The sequence below is a fragment of the Rhinatrema bivittatum genome, chromosome 6 (assembly GCF_901001135.1).
Source record: "Rhinatrema bivittatum chromosome 6, aRhiBiv1.1, whole genome shotgun sequence".
NCBI lineage: Eukaryota > Metazoa > Chordata > Amphibia > Gymnophiona > Rhinatrematidae > Rhinatrema > Rhinatrema bivittatum.
This window is the reverse complement of record NC_042620.1, coordinates 103,734,995-103,747,739: the sequence shown is the minus strand read 5'-3', so window position 1 is coordinate 103,747,739 and position 12,745 is coordinate 103,734,995. Positions and strand designations below refer to the sequence as shown.

General features: G+C 48.8%; 1 protein-coding gene across 1 annotated transcript in view; it reads left to right on the top strand.

Annotated features, from left to right (window-relative positions):
• The window catches only part of STK39 (serine/threonine kinase 39), a 484,232-nt gene that overhangs the window by 326,389 nt on the left and 145,098 nt on the right, over positions 1-12,745 (top strand). The window lies entirely within an intron of this gene.

The window sequence follows — 12,745 nt, the reverse complement described above, 5'->3', positions numbered from 1 at the left end:
CTTCAGGAGACCATCAAGGAATAGTCTGATAGCAAATGCCTTCTCAATTCCTTGGAATCAGAGGCCTTTCTATGCATTCCCTCCAATTCCACTTATAGCCAAGATAATGCAAAAATTAAGATACGTCAACAGTCTTACTGCATCATCACATTTTGGTTTTCAACAGCCAATAAGACAAAAAATATTCCCAACTCTGATCACTCAGTACAACGGGAATCTTCTTCATCCTATCCTAGAGTCATTAGTACTGAGTGATGGATTGTGAAAGCCAATTAATTACTTTAGCACGCAACTGCATAGAAGAAACTTACCTGTAAGTTATTTTAACATCACAAAAGTACTCTTCCAGAAAATGTTACAACTTAAAATGAAAAATATTCTCAATCTTGTGTCTTTGAATAAATCAGAACACCTTTAACTGTCATTCCTCTCTCCAATATCACTTAGAACTGTTTAACTTGTATTTTAAAACTTCTTCAGTCTGAGTTGCTCTGATATCACAGTGTATCACCACTGTCCAGTCCCTGGGTTTATTTCAGATAGAAACCTTATGCAGCCTCTGAAAAGTTGATAGTAGGTTCCAAATATTGATTGTGAACAACTTGCAACATTTTGTTCTGAGCAGATGGCCCAGCTTCAAAATTCTCCTTCCCATATGGATATGTCTGTAGCTATACCACCTTCAGTGTCTGATCCTATTCTTGGGGAACATTTCCAAAGTTGCTTCCACTGAAATAGTTTTGACAAAACTTAAGTCGTCTTTTTGTTCTCTTGATGCTTGCCCATTTTGGGTTCTTTATGGACTGAGATCTCATTGTGTGGTTGTCTTGATGGGGGTTGTAAACCTTTCTCTAGTAGAAGGTGTGAGAGAGTATACAGAAAACGCCTTCAGACCACCTTATGGGACCGGCTCACCAGTCTTGTCTGGGTACCTTTAAGATTGAGGCCCTCAGGGAATCCTAGGTGAAGGGAGGAGCCCTTCACCAAAGTATAAGACCTCAGAGCTTAGAAAGGTTAGATCCCTGGGAGAGAGTCCCACTGTATGAGAAGACCTGCTGTGTTAAAGGTTTGAGCGTGAACTGTTAAGACTTGCTAGCTTTAAACTTGGAACTTGCCTGAAGTGAAGGTGAGTGCCTACCAATCAGGCCGATTCAGTAAAAACGCGGGCGAGCGGACGAACGCCACTCTCCCGGCGCACGCACCGGCCACTCGCCGGTGTGCGCGATACAGTATGCAAATAGGTGGTGCGGTAGAATCGGGCAAAAGGAGGCGCAAGGGACGCTAGCGCGTCCCTTGCGCCTCCTTTTAGCCCAGAGCGGTGGCTGTCAGCGGGTTTGACAGCCGACGCTCAATTTTGCTGGCCTCGGTTCTCGAGCCTGCTGACAGCCACAGGCTCAGAAACCGGACGCCGGCAAAATTAAGCGTCCGGTTTTCGGCCCAACAGCCGCGGGCCAAATTCAAATTTATTTATTTATTTATTTTTTTACTGCTTTTCTATGCACTTTCCCTGTGCCAGAAGAAATTAGCGCCTACCTTTGGGTCGGCGCTAATTTCTGAAAGTAAAATGTGCGGCTTGGCTGCACATTTTACTTTCTGTATCCCACACGCATACCTAATAGGGCCATCAACATGCATTTGCATGTTGAAAGCGCTATTAGGTGCCACGGGTTGGACGCGCGTTTTCCTCCCCTTACTGAATAAGGGGTAAGGGAAAACGCGCGTCCAAGAGCAGGCTAACAGTGCGCTCCGTTGGAGCGCACTGTACTGTATCGGCCTGAGTGTAAGTTGTTTTTTTTTTGTTAGGCTGTGTTACTGCACTTTCCTTTGTTTTCACTGTAAATAAACTGGACTTAAGGAACAGCCAGAGTCTGCTTCTTGTTTTCCTCTGTCTGTCCCCAAGCTACTACCACTTGAAAGGATTTGGTAGTCTGTTTAAAAAAAAAAAAGTGACTTAACAGATGATATCTAGTTACCAACCAATCTCTACTCTCCCTATACTAGCAAAACTGCTTGAAAATAGGTTTTGTTTTTTTTTTTTGATGACAGTATTTTAAATCCACATCAATGTAGCTTTCGCAGTCAGCACAGTACAGAAACATTACTTAAGTGGCTATATGCTATGCTACTTGATAATGGGGTGGGGGTTCTGAAATTCTCACTAGATATTTTAGCAGCATTTGATTTCGTCACACCCTCCTTCTAGATTGTTCTCACTTGGAATGGGAGAAAGTATGGTGAGAGCTTTTCATCCTTGTCCAACCTTCACCAGTAAGTTAGGCTAGGACAGTGTTCTACATGGAAAGCGGTTTTTTGGTTTTTTGTTGTTTTTTTTATTGGGACACACAAGTCTGTACACTATCCTCAGCCTTGTTCAACATTTTTCTGCAACCTTTATGACCTTTCTTTCCACCTATAACTTAAATTTTAAAGTATATGCCGATGATATACAGTTACTTTTTCCTGTAGGAAACAATTTGGGCCAGATCTTAAAATCTACACCCGATTTTATAACATGCACACGCTGCCGCGCGCATGTTATAAAATCCGGGCTCTCTGCGCGCAAGAGGGTGCACACGTGCATCTTGCGCGCGCCGAGCCCGAGGGGAGACCCGATGGCTTTCCCTGTTCCCTCCAAGGCCGCTCCGAAATCGAAGTGGCCTTGGAGGGAACTTTTTTCCCGGCCTTCCCCCCCTCCTACCTTTGCTACAAAGGTTACGCCTGCCAGCCGGCTGCCAGCACACCATGCCCCAGCACAGACCGCTGTGCCGGAGCACTCGACCCCAGCCCCGGACTGCCACCACGCCCCGGGATATGCGCGCGTCCCAGGGCTTGCGTGCGCTGCCGAGCCTATGCAAAATAGGCTCGGCGCGCGCAGGGGCAGATTTTCTCGGGTTACACGTGTATGTTACACACGTAGCCTTTGAAAATCTACCCCTTTATCCTTGACTATTGCATTTGTTAAATTGTCTTTAAGTCTTGCTAAAACAGAAGCTATATTGGGTTAGTCGGATACTATCCCTGAAGAGCTGACCAATCTGGCAGATGGTGTTTTACTTCCATTTGTTGACACCATTTGAAACTTTAGGATACTATTTGATTCCCAACTGTCTTTTAAATTGCAGTTGACTGCTGTTATAAAATCAGCATTTTTTAAAACTTGGATAACATAGGGACTCGAGACAGTCGTTCCGGCTTGAATTCCGCTTCCCCTTCCCCTTTTGTCAATAATCATACACAGACAATTATATGGTAATAAAACAAAGGCCGCAGTTTATTAAACCTAACCCGAGCCATAACTTAACATTAACAATATCCAAAAACCATTCACTCCTCCCCCTCCTCCGCCGCGTGCCATTCTTCACTTACCACCGCGGCCCGATGAGTAAGCTAGCGTTTCACACCCCCCCCCCTTACCCCGCCTCGTCACCAGCGAGAGTAAGCTTGCGGCCTGAGCATCGGCCCCCCCCTTGCTCTTTAGGCCTTCCCGTGTATCAGCCCCAAGGTACACGAGCATTTCTCCCCCCCCCCCTCCACCATGCCCTACACAATTTGAAACAATACAATACAACATATGGCTCGGGTTTTTCCGCCACCAACTAGGACAACTCACTTGTCCTTGTTCCCCACTGCGGCCCTGCCCCTCGCAGGATTTGGTGCTTCAACCCGTCCTCTAAGGCATCATTGAATAAATCCATGGCCACCTCGGACAGGTGGACACCGTCCCCCATGAAGTAGCCACCTAAGACGTCCCACGACCACTGATGCCGAATCCAAAAACCCCCTTCCCGCACCAACCATTTGCCAATTTGCCTGTTTAGTTTCTTAACACCATTCCGCCATATGGGCTCCGTCTGGTGCTTGATCCGAATAATAACGTCGGACCAACCCAACTTAGTATGTGGCATGTGATTCATAAGGAAAGCCAAATCTTTACGGATAATTTTAATTAATTCCCTACACGTGAACCTGCCGATATCGTTGCCCCCTAAATGAATAACAATCCATTTAGGAACTCCCTCCCGTCCCACAGCGCCCAGCAAAAAGTCACATAAATCCCCCCAACGCATGCCCCCTTTGCCAAACCATCGGACTCTGACAGCCGTAGGATTCAAATTCAAGTTTTCGCCGTATGGCCGCTTCATAGCTCTTCGTTGAGCACGATGGATAAAGGAATGACCCACGATCCAAGCACATTCCGTAATCGACACCTCCCCGACCCGATCTGCAAAACAAAAGGAGAATTACTGACTGCCGCTGTTAAAACGACTACGCGCAGTGTGACTATAGGCACACATACCCACGAAAGACGTTAGACTTCCATCTTCCCAGAGCCTGAATGCGGCCGGTAGGCCACCCCAATTCCGCGCCTGTAGTAGCCGCTCCAATCCGAAAGGAATGAGAAGTATATCTGCTAACATCCCACCCTAAAGACGCGACCACCCTGCGCAACACCGCCCTGAATTGGTATCGGGTTAACGGGGAACCCTCCCGATGCACCAAAAAGTTGCCCCCAACCCCTGGTTGCATCGAGAGATAAGCCAGCGCCAACCGCACGGGACACGCTACCGCGTCGCTGGCGCGAATGAAGGAAAGCCAAGCACCTCTACCTTCCTGATCAGTTTTAGATTTCCTAATACGCAGCGTGACCCGCTGCGTGTACACGCAAACATCCCCCGTCCCTAACCCCACCTCCCCGGTATCCACTGCGGAGGTCGCCACCAATTCCCCGAGGCGTAGCGCTCCAAAGAACGCCCACGAAAAAGCGAGACGAAACAAAGCGCACTCATAGGCAGAACTGCACACCTCCGGCAAACCCACTGCCAACGAAAGCAAATCATCGTAACGAATAGGGCGACGCTTATCCGACCGGATACCATCCCCCTTACCCCAGCCTACCAATAATTTCTTAACCACGAAACTACGCCACAGAGTCTCGTGACCCGCCAACTTGTGGAAGAAATTAAAGCCCGCCAACTGACTCCGGACCGAAGCCAAGGAGTAACCCGCGGCCTTGGCCCAAAGAACGAACTGGACGACGTCCCCGGCACGCACCTCCCCCCCAACCCAAAGAAAACAAAAAACGAGCCACCGCTGATCGTCCCGCTTCATAAGCCTTCCAGGTCGCTGGCGCCACCGATCTCCGAATCAAGTCCCAGTGGTCATGGTGCCAAGGGTCCAAAGGTGCGCTGGGACCTCCTCTCCGCAAACGTTCGCCTGCGGAGCCGACGCCCGGAAGACGTCCCACTTGAAACGAGAGAGAGCGTCTGCAATAAGGTTCTTGGAGCCCGGAACATGCCGTGCACGAATAGTAACGTTCCATTTCAGGCATAACATGACCATTTCACGCAGCAAGGCAGAAACCTTACCGCACTTGGCGGACTGCTTATTAACGACTTGTACAACCCCCAAATTGTCGCACCACCACACCACTTGCTTGTTCGCTAACTCCGCTCCCCAGACCGTCAAGGCCACAATGATCGGAAAGAGCTCCAAGAACGTAACATTCCGCACCAACCCATCAGCTGTCCAGCGAGCCGGCCACGGCTCTGCACACCACCTGCCGCCGAAGTATACTCCCAACCCGGCAGCCCCCGCCGCGTCCGAATATAAGTCCAACTGGACATTGGAAGTTTCCTCCTCCGGCATAAGACAAATCCCGTTAAAGGATTGCAAAAAGGCTTCCCAGATTGCTAATTCGTCCCGGACGGAGCGCGTTATACGGACGAAATGGTGACCAGCGCGAATGCCGGCAGTCCTGGCCGATAAGCGCCGAATGAAAGCTCGGCCCATAGGTATGACTCTGCACGCGAAATTCAAAGTACCGATCAATGATTGTAACTGCTTCAAGGTGACCTTAACCGAACCTTTCACCGACCGGACCAGATCCCGCAGCTGATCAAGTTTGTCCCCCGGCAACCTGCAACACATGTCTACCGAGTCCAACTCTATACCCAAAAAAGTCAATCTGGTCACAGGCCCTTCAGTTTTGTCCTGCGCGATCGGCACCCCGAAACGCCCCGCCGTCCGCAAGAAACCCCTGAGCTGACGCTGACAAGCATCCGAGTCACCGGGTCCTACAAAAAGAAAATCATCTAAGTAATGCACGGAAGCATGGCAAGCAGTATGCACCTTAGTGACCCAATGAATAAAAGTACTAAATGCCTCAAAAAATGCGCGAGACACTGCGCATCCCATTGGCAGGCAACGGTCGACAAAATACCCTCCCTCAAAATAAAACCCCAGCAATGGAAAACATGACGGGTGAATTGGTAACAATCGAAAGGCCGACGCTATGTCCGCCTTAGCTAGCAGCGCTCCTGGACCAGCCTTGCGCACCAAGGCAACCGCCTCATCGAAGGAGGCGTACTGCACTGTACAGGCTGCTCTCGGAATGAAATCATTAACCGATGTACCGTCCGGATACGACAAATTAAGAATCAATCGATATTTACCCGGAACCTTCTTGGGAATAACCGCCAACGGCGACAAATGCATCCGCTCGTACGGTCTGGACGCAAACGGCCCCGCTATTCGACCCAAGTCAATTTCCTCCTGCAATTTCGCCTGGACAACATGCGCCAAACGAGAAGCCGACCGGGAATTCCGCGCTCTACCACCTGTGCCCGGTCCCGTATAAGGAATAATAAAACCCTCGCTAAAACCCTCCCGCAACCAGCATGCCGTGACTCTGTCCGGATAAAAACGTAAACTGTCAACTAAAGCCTGTAAGTTGACGGGCGAGACCGCCTTCTCATGCACCGATGCCCTACTTGGTTCCCGTGCCAGCTCCCACCTTCGTCCCTGGGCATTTAAGGGCCGAATGGGGTCCCCCACACGTAGCGCATGCGTGTTTAAATTTGCACGCGGGAAACAAACAGGTAAGCTTATTAAAGCGCCAGCAAATGTCTGTTGCACCCCCAGCCCTTTTGGCGTCCGGCTCGCTGGGGCGCGATGTCCGAAAGGACTGATCCCTGCCACCTGAAGGATTAAGCGCGGAAAAACTAACCCGGCCCCCCATAGACCCTGTCTTCCCTGACCCCGAACCTTTGTTGGTCATCTGAGTCAACCACAAGTGTATATCTTGGGAACCCCAGGACATGAACTTATTCCCCGCCATTTTGTCCCTGAACTTTTCATCATAGTTGAGCCACGCCCAACCGTCATAATCCCTGAACGCTCCCAAAATGCTGTCCGCGTAGGACAACAATGCACCGTGCTGGGAAGGATCGAAATGGCTAACCACGCTTGCCAACCGCAAAAAACCACGCACCCAATTCACAATGTTTTTTTGCAACGCGCGGCCCGGCGCCGTCAGCCCTACGTCGTTTCTTCGCTTTTTTAGAAAGTTTCTTGCCGCCCCTCCTCCCTTCCAACAACTTAAAAATATTTACAAATTTTCTCTTCTTGATCCTTTTCACCAAGCGGGTTGGAACTTCCTCCCACAATTCCGTGAGGGACGCCAACGCCGGGTGGCCCCCTTCGCATCTCGGACCTTCCGCTAAGACAGCGCCCCGTCCGGGCGCCTCGTCACCATCACTAAGCGTGGAGGACGAGGAACTGGAATCCGTGTCACCGCGAGACTCCTTCCTCTTACTCCCGCGCCTCCCACCCTCCCGCCCAGACCCGTCCTGATCCTTACCTGTATCAGCATCTCCAGCTTCGCCATCCTTCGGACCGCTCTCTGTATCGAAGTGCCCTCGTCCCTCGGTCCGCCTCCTCTGCTCCAACGCATCCCTCGGTCCAGCTACAGCACGCTCCCTCCACGCCTCGCGGCTAGATGGGCCCAGTCGCTCGTCCTCCGCATCCGCTGTGGAAAAACCCCGTGGAAAACAGGGGGCCCCCCCAGCGCATGCACCTGCGTCCCCTGTCACACGTGGCGCAAAACTGGAACTATCAGTGTTGGAAAAACCCCGCGGGGCAGCAAGCCGAGAGCTGAACTGATGTGCTCTGCCAGGAAAAACCGGATCACCTGGGGATGCAACAGGGCCCTGCTGCCAACCCCCTATCGGTGCGCTGATGCTACCCATGTCCTGCGATGGAGGAGCTAACGTATACCCAGACCTGACTAAATGTCCGATGACATCTGCTATCAAAGCCGCTGATATGGGGGTATTCTGGCCAGGTAAAGGAGCGAGACCAGCCCCTGTAGGGATCGGAGCGCCGCCACGTGGTAAAGGCTGGCCAGATGTCCGTCGGGAGCCCTGCCCGCTTTGTAAAGCAGCCCTCGTGGACTCAACAGCTGGGGACCTGCGTGACCGGGCCGAGCGCTCGGTATTTAAGGTAGCAGGGAAACGTGAAACCGCCGGGCTGCGCCGGGGTCTAGCCGCCGGGTGACCACTAGCGCGGGAAAGGCCCCTGCCCCTAACTCCGCATTCGGAGAGCCTGGGAGGCCGTGGGGAGGGAAGGGAGGGGGGCATAGGCGGGAGAATCCGGCCATCCGATGCCGCAGTCCCGCTAGATCCGCCCATGTGTCCGCGCGGCAAAGGGGCCTGGATCGCATCGGTCCCGTGGATGGCCTGCTGGGAGGCCGCCGCCGCCCCGGGCGAGGCCGATAGGCCCGAGACGAGCCCAAAATGGGAACCAGGGCTGACCCGGCCTTCAACGGCGTCCGGCTCCGGCCCGCTTTCGCCGGAGTCGGACAAGTATTGAATAGGGAATGCCGGGGTGATGTTCAGGGGGGTCAGTGCTGCAGAAGTCGAAACCGGCCATAAACTCCGATCGGGGATACTCACCGTCGATGCCAGCTCCTGACCCGGCCTGCCCGTATTCCTCTGCGCTCGGGTTGCCTTCGCCGCGGACCTCGAGGCAGCGCGGGGCTGCGACCCCGCTGTCTTTCCCTTCTGTCGCCGCATACCGCCGCAAAAAACAAATCCGGCCTGCGCTCCCGAAAAGCAAAAAGGCAGTTGGCAACTCAGAGCGCAGCAAGCGAAAAACCCCTCCGCTTGCTCTGCTGCCGAGATCCCAACTGCCCTTTACCCGCCTTTCCTGTGTTTTTGTCTTCCTTGTTAGCCAATGGCACCGCAGCCTTTGAATTTGCTGCGCTGCCATTGGCTGTCTCCTCTATCCCCTCCCCCCCCCCCCCGCCTCCCCCCCCTCTACGCGCCGCCTTGCCGACCGCTCCGGCCCATGTTACCATCGCCGTCCCGGGACTCGCCCGGTTCGCCTCCTTATAAGAACACTAATGGTACATTCTGCCTAAGAGTGACTTTCACATGGTGGTGCAGGCTTTCATCTTAACTGTGGATTATTGCAATTGCTTTTAGGCTTGCCAAAATAAAACTTTACAGCGACTATAAACTGCCATAGCGCAATTCATTTTTTTGTTCTGTTAAGAATCATGTTGCTCGTGTCTTAAAACAGTTCCATTGGTTGTCTATTGTGCAGCTGGTTAAGATGCTCATCCTTATTTATAAAACTGTTCAGGGGGAGGGTCCCACCTATCTTGTTAAATATATACCATCTTAACCACTCCATTCCACAGAAAGGCAGTTGTTGAATGCTCCCAAGAATTTCATCTTCAGGTTTCCCCCATAACCATGCTAGTTCAATAGCGAGGCCAGTTCTGTGGAACAGTTTGCCTCTCAAGCTTCAGAAAGTAGAGGACTAAATTTTTTTTTTTTTTTTTTTTAATAAGCTAAAAGGACACCTATTTCAAATGGCTTTTTCCTCTGTACTTTTAACATTTATTTCTGAGATGTTTTAAATGTTTTATTGTATTGAATTATATAAGAACATAAGAAATTGCCATGCTGGGTCAGACCAAGGGTCCATCAAGCCCAGCATCCTGTTTAAAGCAGAGGCCAAACCAGGCCACAAGAACCTGGCAAGTACCCAAACACCAAGAAGATCCCATGATACTGATGCAATTAATAGCAGTGGCTATTCCCTAAGTAAACTTGATTAATAACAGTTAATGGACTTCTCCTCCAAGAACTTATCCAAAATATTTTTGAACCCAGCTACACTAACTGCACTAACTACATCCTCTGGCAACAAATTCCAGAGCTTAATTGAACGTAGAGTGAAAAATAATTTTCTCCGATTAGTCTTAAATGTGCTACTTGCTAACTTCATGGAATGCCCCCTAGTCATTCTATTATCTGAAAGTGTAAATAACCGATTCACATCTACTCGTTCAAGACCTCTCATGATCTTAAAGACCTCTATCATATCCCCCCTTAGTCTCTTCTCCAAGCTGAACAGCCCTAACCTCTTCATCCTTTCCTCATAGGGGAGCTGTTCCATCCCCTTTTTCATTTGATTACCTTTCTCTGTATCTTGTTTGCATTGCATTGTTTGACTAGTTTTGTTTCATGTTTATTTTTAATGTTTGTTATATGTAAACTGCTTAGCATGTTTTTTTATATTATAAGCAGTATATACAAACTTTTAATAAATCCCATCTTACAACAACCTGCAGTTGCTAGAGTCATGAAAGGCCTACTGCATCTTAAACCTCCAATTATCCTTGAGCTAGAAATATAATTCTTGCTAAGCTGAAATCACCATTTGAGCCTCTAGTGACAGCAGTATTGAAAGTCCTTTCTTGGAAAATTTAATTTATAATAGCAGTAACATCTATTTGCAGAATAAACAAATTACAAGCTTTAGTTGTGCTCTCCTCATACTCAAATTTACATCAGAGTAGTTTTGGAAACTCATCCAAAGTTTATAGCAAAAATTGTCTGTCTTAATCAATCCACTGTGTTGTCCATTCCTGCTAGGGCATAATAGTTAAATTTTGGGTTGCCTTCCTAGATTAAAAAAAAAATCTCTATAAAACAAAAAATAGCTTTTACCAACCAAAACATGTTCTCTGCCATTTGCAATTTGCTCTTTTCTTCCATTTTGAAAGGAAACTGTTAGGGTTTCCCATTTAATGTTGCTGATATATATTGTTTATCCTTGGAGAAAGCAGTGTTGCTTTATTGTAACTGTTATTCTCAAACAGAAAGATAATGTGCTACACAAAATCTTGCTCATCTTATTATAGAACTGTTATATTCAGCTATAAGACTGAGGTAGCCCCACGCAGCTCCTGCTGCATATAAAAAGTACAGGCCCAGAAAAGTCTATAATGGCTTTTCCAGAATTCTGAGATTGTCCATGTTGTCTGGCTAATTATCCTGTCTTCAGAACACCTGTTACAGGTAAGCAACTTTGCTTTTCTTCAGGAAATGTGGGTGGTATTTCTTCTTCTAGCATGATTATCCCAAAAGGCATGCACTAAAAAGATCTTATTTATACATGGATGTGCAAGATACAGATAACCAGCTGAATGATGCCATTATCACTAATTGTAAATAGTGAAATATATTGCCTTATGATACAGAAATCCAAATACAGGATATTGGACTGGTAGTTTATCTTACTAACATAAATAAACTAAGTTCATTTTCTCTTTATAAGTTCTTCAGGAAATGCTATATTAATTATTTTCTATAGTTGAGGAACCTTAAACCAGAGCCACACAAGCTATGGCCAGTGAGCCAGAAAAGCAGCAAGAGAACTGTGTTCTTGCATTGCTGACTGCTCTGATAGTGACTGTACCAGTTCTGTAAGCATATTCAAGACTTGTGGACCTGCATATCCTCTGATTTTGCAGTTCACAAGATCAACAGTGAGGAGAGGAAGTACTTGCATGTTTTGAACATGCTTGCAGTGCTGGTACATTGGCGATTAGAACAGAGCACGAAGGGCTTCTAATGCTCAGGTAAAGTGAAGGAGGGAGGAAGAGGGGAAGAAAGTAAGGGGGGGTGGATGTTGGGAAATGAGGGGCAGGCAAGGGGGCCAGTGCTGGGGAAGGGGGGGGGGCAAGTTTGCTAGCTTCTGAATTAATGCTCTTATCAGAATGTTAGACAGTCAGGGGAAGGGGGAGGTCCTGACCTAGCATGGTGCGCTGGTGGCTTGAAATGTTCTGTGTGGTCCTTTTACATTTTTTGGGGGTCCCCCCCCCCACACACACACTTTATTCCTGTCTTTTGTTTCTTCATTATCACTCTCCTATCTAAAATAGGAAGCATCAGGAACACTCATCAGACCCCCTAGACTGGAGTGGCGACTTCTAACATGATCCCACAGTGTCACACTTTATAGTTAGCAGAGGGGCCAATGCAATATTATACATGGAAAGCGGGCGCTGACTTTTCAGCGTCCGCTTTCTTAACACGTACATGGCGCCCGCAAGGGGGACACCATGCAATAAACAAATTAGGGGGTCGCGCTAGGGTCGCTTGTGCAACCTTAGCGCCTCCTTGCTAACGCAACACTGCGGTTACCAGCGGTCTGCCGGTTATGAACACAGACGCCGACCATATCAGCGTCTGTCTTCAGTGAGGCTGGCTAAGGTTATTTTTTTTTTCTTTTACTTTTAAAGAAGTACAGAAAAGCAGTTTTTTCTGCTTTTCTGTACTTTTTTTCAATGTGCTCAGCTATTAACGCCTGCTCCACATTTATTTTTTTGCATTTGGAGTGAATGAGTAAGAGCCTCATTCACATGCATTTGCATGTGATGAGCGCTATCTCATTCACTCCGCGTCGGATGCGAGTTAAATAGGTGCTAATCCCCCTGTTGCATTAGGGGGTGGGTTAGTGCCTTTTTAACATGCATCTGACTGCATGTTATACAGTACGCTTGGCTGAGCGCACTGTATTGCATCGGCCCCAGAATTTGCACAATAGAAACAGCCACCTTCCTTCCTTCCCTGGGGTTGAATGTGCCATCTCTGCAATATGCCTGGGCCTT